Here is an 18,815-nt window from a genome sequence, read left to right as displayed (position 1 = left end):
AAACAATGGACATGTCTAGTTTGTTTAATTGATAACCTTTGTACTGCCTGCAAACCTGTTCACTGTAGTTTATAGGTGTGTCTTTGTACTTGGCAGTGTCCATTTCTCATTGTCTAAACCATACAACAAGACATTTATTCTGCCAAATGGTAAATCACACCTGCAAACTACTGTGAATGGGCTTTCAGACAATACAATGGATGCCATTTAAATTACTCTGAGCTACTTCCTTGATCTGTTTCGGCTTAAAGTGCCTTTGTCTTAACATGGCAATCATGTAGATGCAAGAGAGAGTGGAGAGTTGCATTTACACTGAGTAAGTCCTACCATACTTACCAATCACTTAGGGCAGGCTACACTTGCAAATGTAGAGCGCTTTGAGTTAAACCTGCCATCGTAGAGAGCAGTAGGGAAAGTGCTGCAGTCTGTCCACACTGACAGCTGCAAGAGCACTGGTGTGTCCACATTTGCAGCACTTACAGTGGCATTGAGAGTGGTGCATTGTGGGCAGCTATTCCCCAGAGCACCTCTTCCCATTCTGGCACTGTGGCTTGTGGGAAGGGGGTGGGGGGCATTCTGAGTCCTGTCCCAATGCCCCGTGATGCATCGGTTCACATCCCAGCAATCCCTCTGCTTCTGTCCATAATTGGCACCATCTTTCAACGTTTTTTGTATTGCACGCTCTGTCTTCCCTTTCAGTCTGCAGGAATGGAACCCAAACTGCTGAGGAATATGCTGAGTCTCGCCAGCACATCACGTTTGACAGTTGAGTTACTCCTCAAGATCCAAAGTGACAGTAAGGACTCTGACGGTATCGACTCGACTAATGCATACGACACATGCTCACCACTGTGGAACGGCGCATTTGGGCTCAGTAAACAAGCACTGGGTGGTGGGATCACATCGTCATGCAGGTCTGGGATGACTTTTGAATAAGAAAAGCCACTTTCATGGGACTGTGTGAGGAGCTCTCCCCCATCCTGTGGGCGCAAGGAGATTGAGAGTTGCCCTGAGGGTGGAGAAATGGGTGGCTATTGCAGTCTGGAAGCTGGCAACTCCAGACAGCTACCAATTGGTCACTAACCAGTTTGGAGTGGGGAAGTCGACTGTTGGAATCATGTTGATGCAAGTTTGCAGGGCCTTTAATCGCATCCTGCTCAGAAGACCCGTGACTCTGGGTAACATGCATGACATTGTGGCTGGCTTTGCACAAATGAGTTTCCCTAACTGCGGAGGGGCAATAGATGGGACGCATATTTCAATTCTGGCACTAGCCCAACTAGCCTCCAAGTACGTTAATCGGAAGGGCTATTTCTCTGTGGTTCTTCAGGCACTTGTGCATCACCGTGAGCATTTCATTGATAGTAACGCAGGCTGGCCCAGAAAGGTGCATGACTCACACATCTTTCAGGACACTGGCCTGTTCAGGAAGCTGCAACTGGGACTCTTTTCTCAGATCAGAAGATCACCGTAGGGGAAGTCAGTGGGCACATTGTGATCCTTGGAGACCCCTCTTCCCCTTTAATGCCCTGGCTCATGAAACCCTACACAGGGAGCCTTGACAGCAGCAAGGAGCAGTTCAACAGCAGGTTGAGCCAGTGCAGAATGACTGTGGAGTGTGCTTTTGGCCATTTAAAGGGCCTCTGGTGCTCTCTATTTGGAAGACTGGACCTGGCCAATAACAGCATCCCTGTGATTATATCCGCGCGCTGTACTCTCCATAACATTTGTGAAGGGAAGGGTGAAAGATTCACTCAGGCATGGAACTTGGAGGTTCAACTCCTGGAGGCTGAATTTGAACAGCCAGAGATCAGGGCTATTAGAGGGGCCCAGCACAGGTCTGCGAGGCTTAAGGATGCATTGAGGGAGCAATTTGAGGCTGAAAGCCCAGTAATGTCTGGTGCCCCGCACGGGACTGAAGTGCAGTGGTTCCAATGTTAGTAGGAATATGTGTTTGCTACGTATGATGCACTGACTTGCAGTGCCCGTTGCTTTCCTGGGCTAAGGTATCTTTTACGGTATGCAATAATAAAGAATGTTTTCAAAGCAAAAAAATCCATTTAATTAAAAGAAAATGCATTTATTGAAAAGAAACACAACCGCTTGGGAAACAGAAAGGGCAGGGGGGTGGGGTGGGTAATGGTTCAATCACTGATTTGAATATGTCCTGTTCTCGTACTCAGCCTTCCTGTCTGGAGTGCTGTACAACGAGTGCTGCACTTCAGGTTGCCTATAATGCATGGTGATGGGGGTTGAGTGCAGTGGGTAAGGGTTGTAGGTTTCAGGGCTGGGTGGTGAAGTTACAGGAGATGGAGGCAGCTGGTGGCGATAAGAACCCAGATGTTGGGGAAAGTGGGTTGGAGGTGACATGAGGGCACAAGGGAAAGAGTTTTGGAACAAGGGCTGCGGAGGAGGGGGGGGGCAGTAGTGTTCCACCTGCATGACTACTAGAACCTGGATGGAGTCCGCTTGGTGCTCGATGATGTTTATCAGCTGCTCTATGCTTTGGTGCCAGTGACCCGCATTCTGCTGGCGGACCCTCCTTTCACTCTCCCGCCACTCCTGCACTTTTTCATTTTCATTAAGGGAGTGCTGCATGACTTTGCTTCTACATGACTTCTTCCTAATTCTTTGGAGTCTTTTGGCCAGTGATAACACAGACGGCTGAGCTCTCAAAGTTGAATCTATAAAGGCAAAATGCAACACTTAAGAGAGGCAGCATTGTTCACACCAGACAGAGCAATGATTCCCCCATACTTAAAGACAAGCACAGTCTACACAATAGCATCATTTGCCTGTCCCAAAGTGAGCGCACATAACCCATGGGAGTCCCAAAATGGTGAGTAAGCACAGGGTCAAGGGCAATTGATTGTTTCACTGCCGTACTATCTGGGTTTCTGTGCCTGAGGGAGAGCCAACAGCTGCAGGGAGCCCCTATACTGAACACTGTCCCCACATTTTCCACAGGAGTTCATCCTGGACAATATCTCACTGCTGAGGGTGACCTGGGAAGCGCAAGGGAGAGTCTTTGACTACAATGCGGTTTCCGCCCTGTGTGCAGCAATGGTCCCCTCTCCCCTCACAGCACAGTGGCTCGGACATGTTAGCCTGATTGGGACAAGGACCACAGTGGCTCTCCCAAGAAACCTACGCAAGTGCATTGCACAACTTCTGGATGAGACCTTTGAAGAGATCACTCAGGCTGATTACTATGATGTGAGAGAGCACATCAACGCCCTATTCCGCATCTAGGCATGCATGCAGCCCTAACCCTCCTTGCCCCAAGAGCCCGCACCGAATAACTTCCTTCCCAAAATAAAAGCTGCTTATCGGGAGCCTCCTCTGGTGTTTGTCTTTCCCCAAGCACCGACCGCCACGACTGGCTACCTTCCTCCTGGCTTGAGAACAGCTCCTGGCTACATGCATCGTGGGATGCCCGGGTGTCTTCCTCCTCCTCAGCACCCTCACTCTCGCTTTCCTTCTCCTCCTCCTGCCTTGTTGGACTGAGCTCTGAAGTGTCCATAGTGCTACTCGGAGTGGCGGTGGGGTCGCCCCCAAGTATCGCATCCAGCTCTTTGTAAAAATGGCAGGTTGGGGGGGGCAGCACTGGAGCGGCGGTTTGCGTTGTGGGCTTTGCGGTAGACATTCCGCAGCTCCTTCATTTTAAACCTGCACTGCAGCGTGTCCCGGTCATGGCCCATTTCCATCTTATCCCTTGATATCTGCCCCTAGGTATCATAATTTCTATGGCTGGAGCACAGCTGGGACTGGACAGCTTCCTCTCTCCAAACACTGATGAGGTCCACATCAGTGGGGATCATCTGGCGCCTGGAGGCATAGTCACCTGGAAAGATTCGCCTAGAGACTTCACACCTGGCTGAGCAAACAGGAAGGGGATTTTCAAAATTCCCAGAGAATTTAAAAGGCAGGTCTGATGGTGGTTACCTGATGGCAGGGCAGTAGAGTTCAAAGTAATGATCAGAGTGGCGAGAACAGGCATTGTGGGATGCTTCTGGAGGCCAATCAAAGCGCATTAACAGACCAGGGTGTCCACACTGGTGCTGTGGTGCTCCAGCGGGGGCGCATCAAATGTTATTCCACTCGCCGAGGTGGAATACCAGGAGCGCTCTAGCCACAGAGTCAGAGCGCTTTACGTGCCTTGCCAGTGTGGACATGTCATGAGTTAGAATGCACGGGGCTGCTTTAATGCGCTGTAACTCACAAGTGTAGCCATGCCCATAGTCATCTGGAAGTGTTCCACTTACCCATTCAATTTTACCAGATTGGATGTTTCCTTCCTGATTTAAGAAGTTAGTGAATTCATCCAACAGATGTGTACATGAACCTAAATTAAAATTGCATGGGAGGGGGAAAGAAGAGATCACACAGTAGTTTGTAAAAGGATCCTAGATGCAATAGTGGTGCTTCAAAGTTCTGTGCCAAACAAGGCGCCCGTCATGCATGTAGATTGGGATGTAATCTAATGGAGCTCTAGTAGCCACGCAGGCCAGTTAACTAGTTCAGTTAGATCCAGAATATCTTTGGAGGGAGGAGTTGTCTGCAACACACACAAGAATTCTCACAGAAGTATATTGTAAGAAGACACTGAGTTTTGGAGTTCAGGGCTGGTTTTAACCGCTTGGAGATATTCCCACAAGGAAGATGAATTTCTGATGCTCATGCCACTGTGTCCTTGGGAACCTCCTGCCTGCTAAGCTCCATTATGTTGATCAGGGTTTACTAGTGCTGGGGAACTGCCAGTTTTGACAATGAAATAGCCAGGAACCTGAAGAGAAGCGTGAGAAGAGTGTGACAGGGAGTTATAGGGACTATGCTAATCAGAGTGAACTCTTCTTGACATTGGTGCATATATGATAAACAAGTGGGCCAAAATCTGAACACTACAAGTCCCTGTGGGATCACAGTAATATTAAGGGGAAAAACATCCTAAAACTTGCCTGTCAAATTGAATTTCCCTTACTTATGCTCATTCCACTTTCTCTGTTGTCTTTTCAGATTTTCCCTTTCTACGCGTTGCTCTGTAGCTCAGCCTTGGCATGGCTATGCTACTCTTGCCAGGACTGCCCCAAAGGGGGAAGGCAATTTAGAAAAGCCTCATTTTGAACATGACCATCCACATGATGTGCTGCACTGGTAACCAGGGTCATAGGTAGCACTCCTAGGCTAAAGGATACAAAGAAATAAGTTCCACCAGTCTCAAAAGATACTATTCTCCATCCCCGTCCTCCTATTTATTATACCAGTTGAGTGTGTGTGATTCAGTGGTGGTCCCAGTGCCTATACAGTCAACTGCTCTCTCATAGGTAAAGGTGTTTTCCTTCAGCTCACACAACAGTGGCCTGTGCTTTGGTATTGAAGTGTGAGTTTGAGTCTTGTTAATGACCACAGTGTGTGTATGTGGCTGTAGTTTATTACATGTACATAATATACAGTCCTTGTGATGGTGCAGCCCTGACTATCTTTATGAGGAAGAAAATTCCTACAGGGACTATACTTGCATGTGTACTTTGTCCTTGTGTGATGTGTATTATAACCATGGTGGAGGAAAGAATGAAAGGTTTCCTGCATCTTTCTCAGCACTGTCTCCTCCTCTGCCCCCAGCCCCGAGCCAGGAACAATCTGACCCTTTGACCCTTCAGTCATTAGGATGACATTTCCTGGCACAGTTCTGTTACCACTGGGGCATGCCACTTAAGCAGAGTCTGTTTGTACAGTTTCAGAGTAGCAGCCGTGTTAGTCTGTATCCGCAAAAAGAACAAGAGTACTTGTGGCACCTTAGAGACTAACAAATTTATTTCAGCATGAGCTTTCGTGAGCTACAGCTCACTTCTTCAGATGCACAGAATGGACACACAGACAGGAGATATTTATACATACAGAGAACATGAAAAGGTGGAAGTATGCATACCAACAGGGAGAGACTAATCAATTGAGATGAGCTATCGTCAGCAGGGGAAAAAAACCTTTTGAAGTGATAATTAAGATGACCCGTAGAAGGTGTGAGGAGAACTTAACATAGGGAAATAGATTCAATTAGTGTAATGACCCAGCCATTCCCAGTCTCTCTTAAGGCCTGAGTTAATTGTGTCTAATTTGCATATTAATTCGAGTTCAGCAGTCTCTTTTTGGAGTCTATTTTTGAAGTTTTTTTGTTGCAAAATTGCCACCTTCAAGTCTGTCACTGAGTGGTTAGAGAGGTTGAAGTGTTCTCCCACTGGTTTTTGAATGTTATGATTCCTGATGTCAGATTTGTGTCCATTTATTCTTTTGCAAAGAGACTGCACATCTACCAACGTGATATATGCCATCATGTGCCACCAATGCTCCTGTGCCATGTACTTGGCCAAACCGGACAGTCTCTTTGCAAAAGAATAAATGGACACAAATCTGACATCAGGAATCATAACATTCAAAAACCAGTGGGAGAACTCTTCAACCTCTCTAACCACTCAGTGACAGACTTGAAGGTGGCAGTTTTGCAACAAAAAAACTTCAAAAATAGACTCCAAAGAGAGACTGCTGAACTCGAATTAATATGCAAATTAGACACAATTAACTCAGGCCTTAAGAGAGACTGGGAATGGCTGGGTCATTACACTAATTGAATCTATTTCCCTATGTTAAGTTCTCCTCACACCTTCTACGGGTCATCTTAATTATCACTTCAAAAGGTTTTTTCCCCCTGCTGACGATAGCTCATCTCAATTGATTAGACTCTCCCTGTTGGTATGCATACTTCCACCTTTTCATGTTCTCTGTATGTATAAATATCTTCTGTCTGTGTGTTCCATTCTGTGCATCTGAAGAAGTGAGCTGTAGCTCACGAAAGCTCATGCTGAAATAAATGTGTTAGTCTCTAAGGTGCCACAAGTATTCTTGCTCTGTTTGTACAGTGTGCTTCCCTCTATCTGGGCTGATATTTTCCTTATTTCTCTCTCTCTCTGCTTATTTTGCAGTTGCAAGTGGATTTTGAAGATCACATCTTTAAACAAATTGCCTCTAAAACTGCACCCGAATTTTTGATACCATAATCTTTTGTGCCTGAGAATGCTAGAGTTTTCACAAGATTTCTAATTGCAAATTGAAGAGCTTATATTTACACCCTGTTTTCATATTATTTGAGTATTCCAATTATTGTGCACAAACATCTGGGAATAATTTTAGGGGGCTGTGTTGAGGCCCATCTGAAAATTCGACACTTCATATAATTGCTTCTTCTGCTGGTGGCTCTATTGGTATTTACACATTTTAATAGAGTTTCTTAGCTGTAAACGCATAAACTTTTATAGCTTTTTGTTTGTTTGTTCTTGTTTGGTTTGGAGTAAAGCAAATACATAAAATGAATGTAAAATGTAGATAAAATAAATAAATACATCTACAAGAAAAGCAAAGTACTTAAAAGTGTAGTTTTACCTTTTTAGACTGCCAGCCCCTTTTACTAGACCGTTGTTGGACGTAATGAGCAAAATGTTGAAGAAGCAGAGAGGACACACCTGTAGATGCAGATTGTTTAGTTGTATGTGCAAACAATTGCTTAATCACACCACTGCCTGTTTGTGAGCTCAGGCTCAGATTTAGGAAATATCCTTATCAGGAGAGAAATGAAACACACATTTTAGTGTTGTCCTGAATCGTTGCCTCGGTGACCTGATTTTTATGTTAAAATATGCAAATCACACTCACATTTTCTTGCGAATAAGTCATCTACCCATTTTGAAAATATGGCCCAGTCAAACAAACAAAATCAGAGCCCAGAGAAAGAAATCCACATTACCATCACTCACCTTTGACTCCCTCGATGGTCTGCTCAAAGAATGCCCTCACAGTCCTCTGGCCTCTAGCTGCCACCTCTCTCTGGGCAGGGACAAAGCCCCTAGCCCTCCTGAGCAGGGATTTAGGCTTGCAGCCCTTTTGCACTTCACTGGGTTTATCCCAGCAAGTCTGACCAAAGCTCAGCCCCTCCACTTTTTCTCTCCAAGGGCAATGACCAGTGTATGCTGTGGTCAAAGTAATCAAACAGCTCTTTCAAAACAATGTATTTTTATTTTAGGATTAAAAAGCCTTAAAGTAGAAAACATTTACAATAACAAAAGGGTCCAAAGGCACCTTGAAGCATACCAGAGGCCCGCCATCGGTCTCATAGGAGTCCCTGATAACTTCCAAACTCTTTTCAGCTCACCTACAGCATTCTGCACACCCCTCCTTGGACCAAAGGCCATGTTTGTTGGTTGAATCAAAATGAAGGTGCCTCTGTCAGATCAAACGGGTCCTTTAGATCCCAAGTCTTGCTTTGTCTCCAGGTCTCCTGAAAACCAGTACAACCAGTCACTGCCACTTTTCTTGGGTGGGAGAGAGGGAGACAAACCTCCAAACTGGGTATGTGCATAACCCAGCTTTGGGATTTTGCATTAACCACCTTTTGTTATTCCAGGTTTCACAGGGACCCCACCCAGGAAGCCACATAACCTATATAACACTTATTGATCCAAAAATCTAGGTATAGTCTATGGGTCCATCTCATCTGGCCCACCTCAGTATAATAGTCTTTGAAGTTGTCATGCTTTTAAGGGTTGGCACACACATACAGATAACATAACGTTAAATACAATAGTCTCAAGATCTGGCTGTATTTGCCATATCTGTTACTTATTCTTCCACTTTTTAAGCTCAGGACTTTATTAGAGCCCACCTCTCCCTCCTCGCCAATAATCATCCATATGGTGAGTTTCAAATCTACTCTTATTCTAAGTACTAATATGTAGCTCCATGGATTCCCGTGGTTGGGATAGTTTGGCATTTGTGGATCTCAGGCTCCTAGCCAGCAGTGTTGTTAAAAACATCCCAGTGCCTGTGGCATGTGTCTGGTAGGCAGGAGGCCTGGACCTGCCCTCTCCGCTGCCTCTCATATTCAAGGAAACGTTGTTTCACATTGGAAGGAACTGACATCCAAGTCAAACAGATAGTAATGGATAATTCTGCAGTTGGAATGGGCACACATGGTTACCTTTGCCTGTAGGGATAATGAACTGTATATATATATTAGTGTCTACATTTAATAGCTCAATTTCTTTCTTTAACAATATGAAACTATTCCATTATTTTCCTGATTAATATTTATATGCCTAATACCTATAAGTTACTGTTGAATTAGAATTATGATTGCTTATTTGTATTTTAGTAGGGTCTGGAAAACCCTTTGTACCGGTGCTGTATAAACACACAGAGATAGTCCCTCCCTAAAGAGTTTATAATCTCAATAGACAAGCTTTACAAAGATGTAATAGGAAAGAGGTACAGAGACTTGCCCAGTATAACACACAGATCACGCATGAGTGGCAGAGCCAGGTTTCCTGAATCCCCATCCAGTGTCCTATCCACTAAACCATATTGCCTCTCCGGAGACAACCAGACACATGTGTATAGGTATGATGTCATAGCATTCATACAATAAGTATGGTGCAGTGGATAGGGCACTAGTCTAGACATGGGTTCAATTCTCTATTCTGCTATAGGCTTCCTGTATGACCAAGTCACTTAGTTTCTCTGTGCCTCAGTTCCCCAGCTGTAGAATGGGGATTGTAGCACTTCTCTATCTCCCAGGGGTGTTGTGAGACTACATTAAAAATTGTGAGGCACTCAGGTTGTAATTGGGTCACAGAAGAGAGCATAACTATTCCTACCAGAATTCAGCAAAGCACATAAGCATCTGCAGAAGTTCCATATATTTCATTAACTTAAAGTTAAGCACATGCTTCATTGCTTTTTGTTGAATAGGAATGGGATTAATCACATGCTAAAAGTTAAGCATGTGTTTAGCTTCTTTGCTGAACTGGTGCCTCATGGACTGTACAGTTCCTCCATTCCATTTATTACTTTTTAAGAGTGTCACAAAAATAAACAAACAAACAAACATACTGTAGTTCTAGCTATCACTCATCTCTGACTTCTACCAGTTAACCTAAGAATATGGAAAATCTGTGTGCAGGGCTTTAGAATCTTTATCAAGTTAATGAATTTCCTTCTCACATTATGCAGGTTTTTATTAGAAAATCTTAAGTCATATGTCTTTTCTTACTGAAGGTTGATGATTATACAAGTACCGGCAAGATGAATGTAAGTCATTCTCTCTGGGATTCTGCACACTCCTTTATTTCTCACAGTTTCCCCACCTTTTGAATGGGGAAAGGGACACTCATATAACCATAAAGTACAGTAAACCACCTTTTGAAACATAACCTTGGCTAGTAATTAATTATGCTCTGAATTTGTTAATGAATTAGGCCTAAGGACATCTTATATCTGTTCATCTCCTGTTTCATATACTGAACCTATACCTGAGTCCAGCATAAATCAGCACATTTTCTAGACACTCACTGCACACTTGAAAGAAAAAAAAAACATAACACTTTGAGGGCCTGATTCTTTGAGGTTGAGATTTATCCTTGTATACCGGATTTCAGGGCACCCAGTACTTCACAGAAATGCTCAGTGCCTCACAGCTTTAATGATTTTTAGCCATGGATCACAAAGTGTTTTACAAGGTAAATATTGTTATCCTCATTCTGCAGAAGGATAAACTAAGGGAGAGAGGTTAATTTCCAAGTGCACAGTGAATCAGTATCTGATCACGAAGTCACACTTCAGTCCTGGTTTTCCCCTACTCCCTGGGGAAAGTAAACTGCCTGCCTGTTTCTTGGAATACCTTGTTGTGCTATCTGGCACATCTGGGGAGGAAGAGGGAAGAAGGGGAATCAAAGCTCTGTTCATTCCATGCCCACCTTTGCAGGAAAGGGAATAGCAGTAGGGTTGCCAGGCGTCCGGTTTTTTACCAGAACACCTGGTCGAGAAGGGACCCTGGCAGCTCTGGTTGGCGCTGCCGACTGGGCTGTTAAAAGTCTGATAGGCTGTGCAGCAGGGGCCTGGTTCTGCTCACTGCCTCCGCCCCAAGGGCTGACTCCACAGATCCCATTTGCTGTGAGGGCGGGGCCTGCAGGCACGAAGGCAGTGTGTGGAGCATCCCTGGCCACTAATGTGCCTAGGGGCTGCACTGCGGGGATCTGGCGGCCACTTCCTGGGAGCCACATTAAGTGCCTCCAGGATCCTGCACCCCACCCCTGTATCACAGCCTGGAGTCACCTCCCACACCCCAACCCCATGCCCCAGCCTGGAGTCCCATCCTTTACCCCAAATCCCTAATCCCTGGCCCCATCCTAGAGCCCCCCCCACCAGCTGGAGCCCTCACCCCCTCCCACACCTTTGCCCCAGCTGGTGAAAGTGAGTAGGGGAGAGTGATCGACAGAGAGAGGGAGATGGAACAAGTGGGGGGCGGGGCCTTGGACAAGGGGTGGGGCATCGGGGAAGGGGTGTTCGGTTTTGTGTGATTAGAAAGTTGGCAACCCTAAATAGCAGCCCAGCAGCAGCTGCTCTTTCCTTGTACTGATACCTGTAATACAGGTAGCCCGTATAGGGGAGTATTTTGTCCCCTCATTCCTCTGGGTGGGAAAGTAGCCAGGGTCATGACCCAGCCTTAAACCTTAATCAGGGAAATGGAAGGTTTGGTTATAGATAAAGAATAAAACTAAACTCTTCTGAGATCTTAATGGGAAAGGAAAGACTATATTAGGCATTTCTATTAGGGGAAAATGGGGGATTACATTATTTTAAACATCTAGAAGGTGATAGAATAATCATATCAATTTTCTAAAAGAATAATGGTGGCACATTGTGCTTTAGCAACATAATATTCTCTCTCTATATGTATGGGTTAGAAAAATATGCATTTTAGAAGGTATTTTTTTGTGGTCAGAATTACTAAAATGGATGAGTAGTAGCACTAATAAAGACAACCAGTATCATTAACATAATATACAGTCAGGACCTGATCCAAATCCCCCTGAAGTCAATGGAATGCCTCCCATTGTTTTTGCAGTGTAGTTGTAGAGACACGTTTTCAAGTCTCACTGAGTTCTTTCTACCCCTTTCGCAGTCCTGAGGAAGAGCTGTGTGTGGCTTGAAAATTTGTCTCTCTCACCAACAGAAGTTGGCCCAATAAAAGATATTACCTCCCCCACCTCGTCTCCCATCGTTTTTAACTGGCTCTGGATCAAGTTCAGCTCTCCATGATAACAGGGCTACTCTATGTCAAGGCTGTTTTGCTGTTTTTAGCTCACATAGAGTGTGCAGGTACATCATATTCATGCAGGTGGGTAAAAGGTTCAGAAATGCTAAGTAATTAGGAGCCCCTCGGTAAAATGTTCAAAACACCTCTTAGCTGATTTAGGTGCCTAAGTCTCATTTTTGAAAATAACATAGACCCAGCTTTTTAAAGTAATTTAGGCAATTAAAGATGCAGATAGATACATAGGTACCAAGTAGAATTTTCAAAAGTACCTAACTCCCATTGAGAGAAGCACCATCCTGTTTTTTCAGGTGTCTAAATACCTTTGGAAATGAACCCTTTCGTTAGTCAGTTTTGAAAATGAGATTTAGGTTTTTAAACTCTTAAATCACTTAATAAATATTATCTAACTATTACCCAGTTAATCCAACCTCTCATTTGCAATTCTGCTTCAGATTATCAATCGCTGTAATTTGGAGCGAGAGCTATTTAACAGAGGACGGTGTTATAACTGTGTGCAGTAGGCACTGATTCTTGAGGATTAATTATTTGAAAAGGAAACTCTTTGTTTTGCTTTGTTAAATGCAATTATATTAGGATCGATGAATTATGGTTTTAGAAAAAGGTGTACAAAGTATTAAAACTGGCTTGGAACAGACTGCCAAACAATGCGAACAATAAAGGTTTTAGCATCAAAACCTAGTTAGCAACTTGCTTGCTGATGCATGAAACGGAATAAATTATAGTTTGCTTTTTCACAGCTATGTTGGCTCCGTGGTGCTGATAGTAATAAAAGCAAGTTTGTAAACTAAGCCAATACCACAGTGGGCATATTTTCAGCTGGCCTCAGAAAATGCCCCTGAAAAATATGCCTCAGCTTTTTATGGGCATGCAAAACAGTTAATTCCTCTTGCAAATGTGGGATGGTATCTGAAATTTTGGGGGGTGGTTTATTGGAAGAAGGGTGAAAATTTGGAACCCATTGAGGATGTGTCTAAAGCACAATGCCACCATTTTTGGAGAGCTGTACTGATCAGATTTTATGTTATCAAAGATCCCAAAAAAAGCTGTTGGGTACAGATGTTTTAAATTAAATAGTGGGTCAATACCAGAAGTAATTTATGTCTTCCTCTGCAGAATTTTAAAAAAGTCAATACATATAATTGTGCTTAGTTAGGTCTTTTTGGCCATCTGATCCAGGCAAGTTCTAGGACTTTTCTATACTGCGTCCTCACCCATAATTCATGAGGCCTAGTTTAATTGTCTTTATCTTCCTCCCTCTATCTTTTCAGCTCAGAGGTCATCTTTGCTTTGGTACTATAATCAGATTTATGACTTGCTTAAGATTAAAGAATCTATATAATTAAAATGGTCATTACATCAGGAACATTCTGTTATAGTGAGCACAACTTAAATATAAGTTGCCTCAACTGACTTTCTTCTGTATGAAAACTAGCTTATGATAGAGGTCTGTCTTTTAATAATCAGGTACTTACACTCTTATGCCTACTCAACCATTTAGCCTGTTTAATCCTGTCTATCATATGCATTTGCAATAGTTGGCATGTAGAGCAGGTGTGCAAGGTATAGGGTGGATAGAAAGCTGGCTAGATCACCGGGCTGAACGGGTAGTGATCAATGGCTCTGTGTCTAGTTGGCAGCCGATATCAAGCAGAGTTCCCCAAGGGTCGGTCCTGGGGCCAATTTTGTTCGATATCTTCATTAATGATCTGGAGGATGGTGTGGACTGCACTCTCAGCAAGTTTGCAGATGACACTAAACTGGGAGGAGCGGTAGATACGCTGGAGGGTAGGGACAGGATACAGAGGGACCTAGACAAATTGGAGGGTTGGGCCAAAAGAAATCTGATGAGGTTCAACAAGGACAAGTGCAAAGTGCTGCACTTGGGATGGAAGAATCCCATTGTGACAGTGCCACTCATAAGGCTTTATGGAAATATGCTTATGAATGTGTATATATATTAAACATAACCAGAATGGGTTTTATGCTACGTATGCCATGTAACATACCTCTGTAAAGGTCGTGATCTACTGAATCTATTAATCCTATTTGTATGAATGTATCATTTTTGTATTTGAAGTTATGAATATTGGCTGTGTACCTGTTTGATTCTAAGTAAGCTGGTCAGTTGGTCAGCTTCCTGAGAAAAGATTATTCTCAGTAAGTGCCCAATTAAGAAACACTTAAGCCAACAATGAACTTGGAGACACCAATCTACATCTGGATTTTCCCAGGAATGTGGCTTGGCTGGTAAGGAACTCAGTCATGCATGGACATGTGACTTGCCCAGGTGACTCCAAAACTCCATTTTGTAGTGGACTTTGCATAGGAGAGAGAAGGGGGTCTCAAACCACAAGAGAAAGTCTATTTAAGCCCAGGAGAGACCCCTCAATTTTGTCTTCATTTGGCTAAAGAGAAAGCCTCTCCACCCCTAAAGATATCTGAAATAAACTGGTACAAAGGACAGTGACTGTAAGGGGTGTGAGTGATTGCTGGACCCAGACTAAAAGAAGATTAGTTTGTAAAAGGAAGCATTCTGGAACTGGTGAGGATTTTATCTGTATTCAGTTGGGTTAGACATAGACTGATGTGTTTTATTTTATTTACTTGGCAATTCACTTTGTTCTGTCTGTCACTAGTTGGAACCACTTAAATTCTACTTTCTGTATTTAATAAAATCACTTTTTACTTATTAATTAACTCAGAGTCTGTATTAATACCTGTGGGGGGTGGGGGGGACAGCTGTGCATATCTCTCTATCAGTGTTATAGAGGGCGAACAATTTATGAGTTTACCCTGTATAAGCTTTATACAGGATAAAACGGATTTATTTGGGTTTTAAACCCCATTGGGAGTTGGGCATCTGAGTGTTAAAGACAAGAACACTTCTGTAAGCTGCTTTCAGTTAAGTCTGCAGCTGTGGGGCAAGTAATTCATATCCTGGGTCTGTGTTTGAGCAGAATGGCGTGTCTGGCTCAGCAAGATGGGGTACTGGGGTCCCGAGCTGGCAGGAAAAGCAGGGGCAGAAGTAGTATTGGCACATCAGGTGACAGCTCCCAAGAGGGTTTCTGTGATCCAACCCATCACACCCATGCACTGCTACAGACTAAGGACCGAATGGCTAGGCAGCAGTTCTGCAGAAAAGGACCTACGGGTTACAGTGGACGAGAAGCTGGATATGAGTCAACAGTGTGCTTTTGTTGCCAAGAAGGCTAACAGCATAAGTAGGGGCATTGCCAGCAGATCAAGGGATGTGATCATTCCCCTCTATTCAACATTGGTGAGGCCTCATTTGGAGTACTGTGTCCAGTTTTGGGCCCCACATTACAAGAAGGATGTGGAAAAATTGGAGAGAGTCCAGGAGAGGGCAACAAAAATGATTAGGGGGCTGGAGCACATGACTTATGAGGAGAGGCTGAGGCAACTGGGATTGTTTAGTCTGCAGAAGAGAAGAATGAGGGGAGATTTGATAGCTGTTTTCACCTACCTGAAAGAGGGTTCCAAAGAGGATGGATCTAGATTGTTCTCAGTGGTAGCAGATGACAGAACAAGGAGTAATGGTCTCAAGTTGCAGTGGTGGAGGTTTAGGTTGGATATTAGGAAAAACTTTTTCACTAGGAGGGTGGTGAAGCACTGGAATGGGTTAGCTAGTGAGGTGGTGGAATCTCCTTCCTTAGAGGTTTTTAAGGTCAGGCTTGACAAAGCCCTGGCTGGGATGATTTAGGTGGGGATTGGTCCTGCTTTGAGCAGGGGGTTGCACTAGATGATCTCCTGAAGTCCCTTCCAACCCTGATATTCTATGATTCTATGAACTGAACACACACGGTATTGTAAAGACATCCCCGACAGTACAGTTTAGTTAACCAGTTATTGCAAACAATTTAATTTATCAAACAAATGTACAATCTTTTCCACCATCAGTTGCTTCAAATCTTAAAAAAGAGAGGCAATATCTTATACCACCACTATGACCAGCTACCCCCAGGTTACAACTTGCTAGCTTTGGGAGGGATAGCTTAGTAGTTTGAACATGGGCCTGCTAAACCCAGCATCATAAATTTAATCCTTGAGGGGACCACTGAGGGATCTGGAGCAAAAATCAGTACTTCGCCCTGCTAGTGAAGGCAGGGGGCTGGACTCAAAGACCTTTCAGGGTCCCTTCCAGTTCTATGCGATAGGTAGTTTCCACTGCAGTTAAAGGCACTTTTGTTTTCTTAGGCTGGTCACAGTTAATTGAAGCAAAGGTGTGGATTCAAACTTCTGGCCCTAAATCTAACCTTTTCAGGGGGTTCACACCTTCATTACAACACAGAACTAAATTTGCAATTAATATTAGCCATAAAAAATTTCAGACAGCTTTGGTTAGCATATTTATACAATATATTTTATTATTAGTATGGGGCCCCGTCCTCTGAGGGCCCTAGGCACCACTTTGACCCCTTCTCTTTCCACTGTGTAATAACAGAACTCATTTTGACTCCATTGGGAGTCTTGTTACATGCTGCAGCGCTGAAATAACTGATTCCTAGGTCTAAGCATTAGACCTACTCTGGGCTAGAGATGCTGAGTACTCCAGCACTGTGCTGTGTGCCCCTCCCCTCTAACAGTTGAAATCACTGAGTGCTGCAATCACCAAAGAGTTGGGGTAAGGGGGAATGCATAGCCCAGTGGTTTGAGCATTGGCCTGCTAAACCCGGGTTTGAGTTCAGTCCTTGAGAGGACCATGTTAGAGAGCTTATTCCTTCACACTCACACTTCTGTGGTCCTTCTCACGTGAACAGAGAGCAACAATACCCAAAGGTGCAAACAATTCAATATTTATTGGGGTGAACATCCAGCAAGCTTAAATCCAAGTTCCTTTATTTTCGAATCCCAACTTACTTCCTGTTTGCCCCTAATTTATATAGTAATATTTTTAGCTATACCATAACCAATCACTATACTAAAATTTACCTCACCAATCCTAACATACTGAAACATGATTAGCTAACCAATTATATCCCACCACCTTAATTAGTTTACACCCAGCAAAATTAATTATACAGCAGACAGAAACAATTACAGAATCAGACAGAGACCATGCAAATAAACATACAAAACGATACAGAAGTGAGGATTTCACAACTACATCTATACAGACATAAGGGTTCTCCAGCTGTGTCTATTGATAAGTGAGTTCTTACCAGACAGAAAACTATCAAACTAAATTTCCTTTTACATGTTTTAGGCTCTTTCCTTTCTCTGGAGGTGATAGATCAGATCACCTTCCTAACAGCCCCAGATTGCCTTATTTCAATATGACTAAACAGGGCCACAGACAGTCACAGAGAGAAGGCCTTTACACAGATAGAATTAAAATCACTGTCTTTCTTTTATACCTCTATAACTAGCTAAATGATAAGAATGCACCTAAATTCTTAAAGTATAGGCCAGACAGGCTTGAATATCTATATCCAAACAGACCATATAGGGATCTGGGGCAAAAATCTGTCTGGGGATTAGTCCTGCTTTGAGCAGGGGGTTGGACTAGATGACCTCCTGAGGTTCCTTCCAACCCTGATATTCTGTGATTATAGTCAGTATGTGCACTGTTTGCTAGCCAGCAGCAAATGCTGAGCATAGGCAAGTTCATAAAAGAAATAAGTAAAGAACCTCACGTAATCTCTCCTTTCCCTCATGCACAATTTTAAATTAATCCTAAAGGAGGCTGTTGAAATCTTGACAATTTTTACATATTAGGTTTCTCAGCAGCTGAACAGGAGACTATTAAAGATTGCCAGTAGCTATGGGATGAATGGTTTAGTCCATGCATAGATTAAAAACTGGTTAAATGATTATAAATTAAGAGCAAAAATAAATGGCCAAGTTTATGTGCAGAACAAGGTTAATAGTGGGGAGCCCCTAGGATAACTGCTGGGGTTGGTGATGTTCATTACATTTAACAATGATCTGAAAGTAAGTGTGGTGCTGGGGAAGGCAGGGGAGGGAAATAGCAAAGTGATGAAAGTTACTGATAATACAGGATTATTCAAGTTAGCCTAATCTAAGTTCGGAAGGATTAAGAAAGCCAGGTCTTTGCGCAATGCACTTGATAACACTGAGCATAGATGAGTGCAGCTTGGAGAGAATAATTCAGATTGCACGTACGTATTGTTCGCTTCAGAATCCACTGTATGTCACAGGCATCACCATGGTCAATTCAGTGAAGGGGTTTGTTCAACAGATCCCAATCAAGAGCTGGGCCCCATGGTACAAGGCATGAAAAGCCAACAATCTACATGCAGGAGCTGTATCTTCCTATGTGTTTGTACAACGCCTCAACATAGGGGCTTCAGCCTAGATTGGGACTTTAGTTTTTGCGGCTACCATGACTCTAATGTTATTCTAGCTCAGCTTCTCTTTTTGTGAGCACAGTTTGTGACTGCAAAAGAAACTGTAAAATCTGAATACTTGAACTTAGATCTGATTTGCACTCACAATCACATAGTAGAAGTGCAAATCCTCAGATTTGTGCCTTCATTTCAATAAAGGGTATGAATTCTGTCAGTTCAAATGCACCCGCAAGAGGGAGGACATCTTCTTTAACAAAATTCCTACAAACTATGATGAGGAAACTGTATATTAGAGCAGTGTAACCTTTATTTCCCCTCTATCA

This window comes from Gopherus evgoodei, chromosome 9 (assembly GCF_007399415.2).
Source record: "Gopherus evgoodei ecotype Sinaloan lineage chromosome 9, rGopEvg1_v1.p, whole genome shotgun sequence".
Lineage (NCBI taxonomy): Eukaryota > Metazoa > Chordata > Testudines > Testudinidae > Gopherus > Gopherus evgoodei.
Note: the sequence above shows the minus strand (reverse complement) of the source record.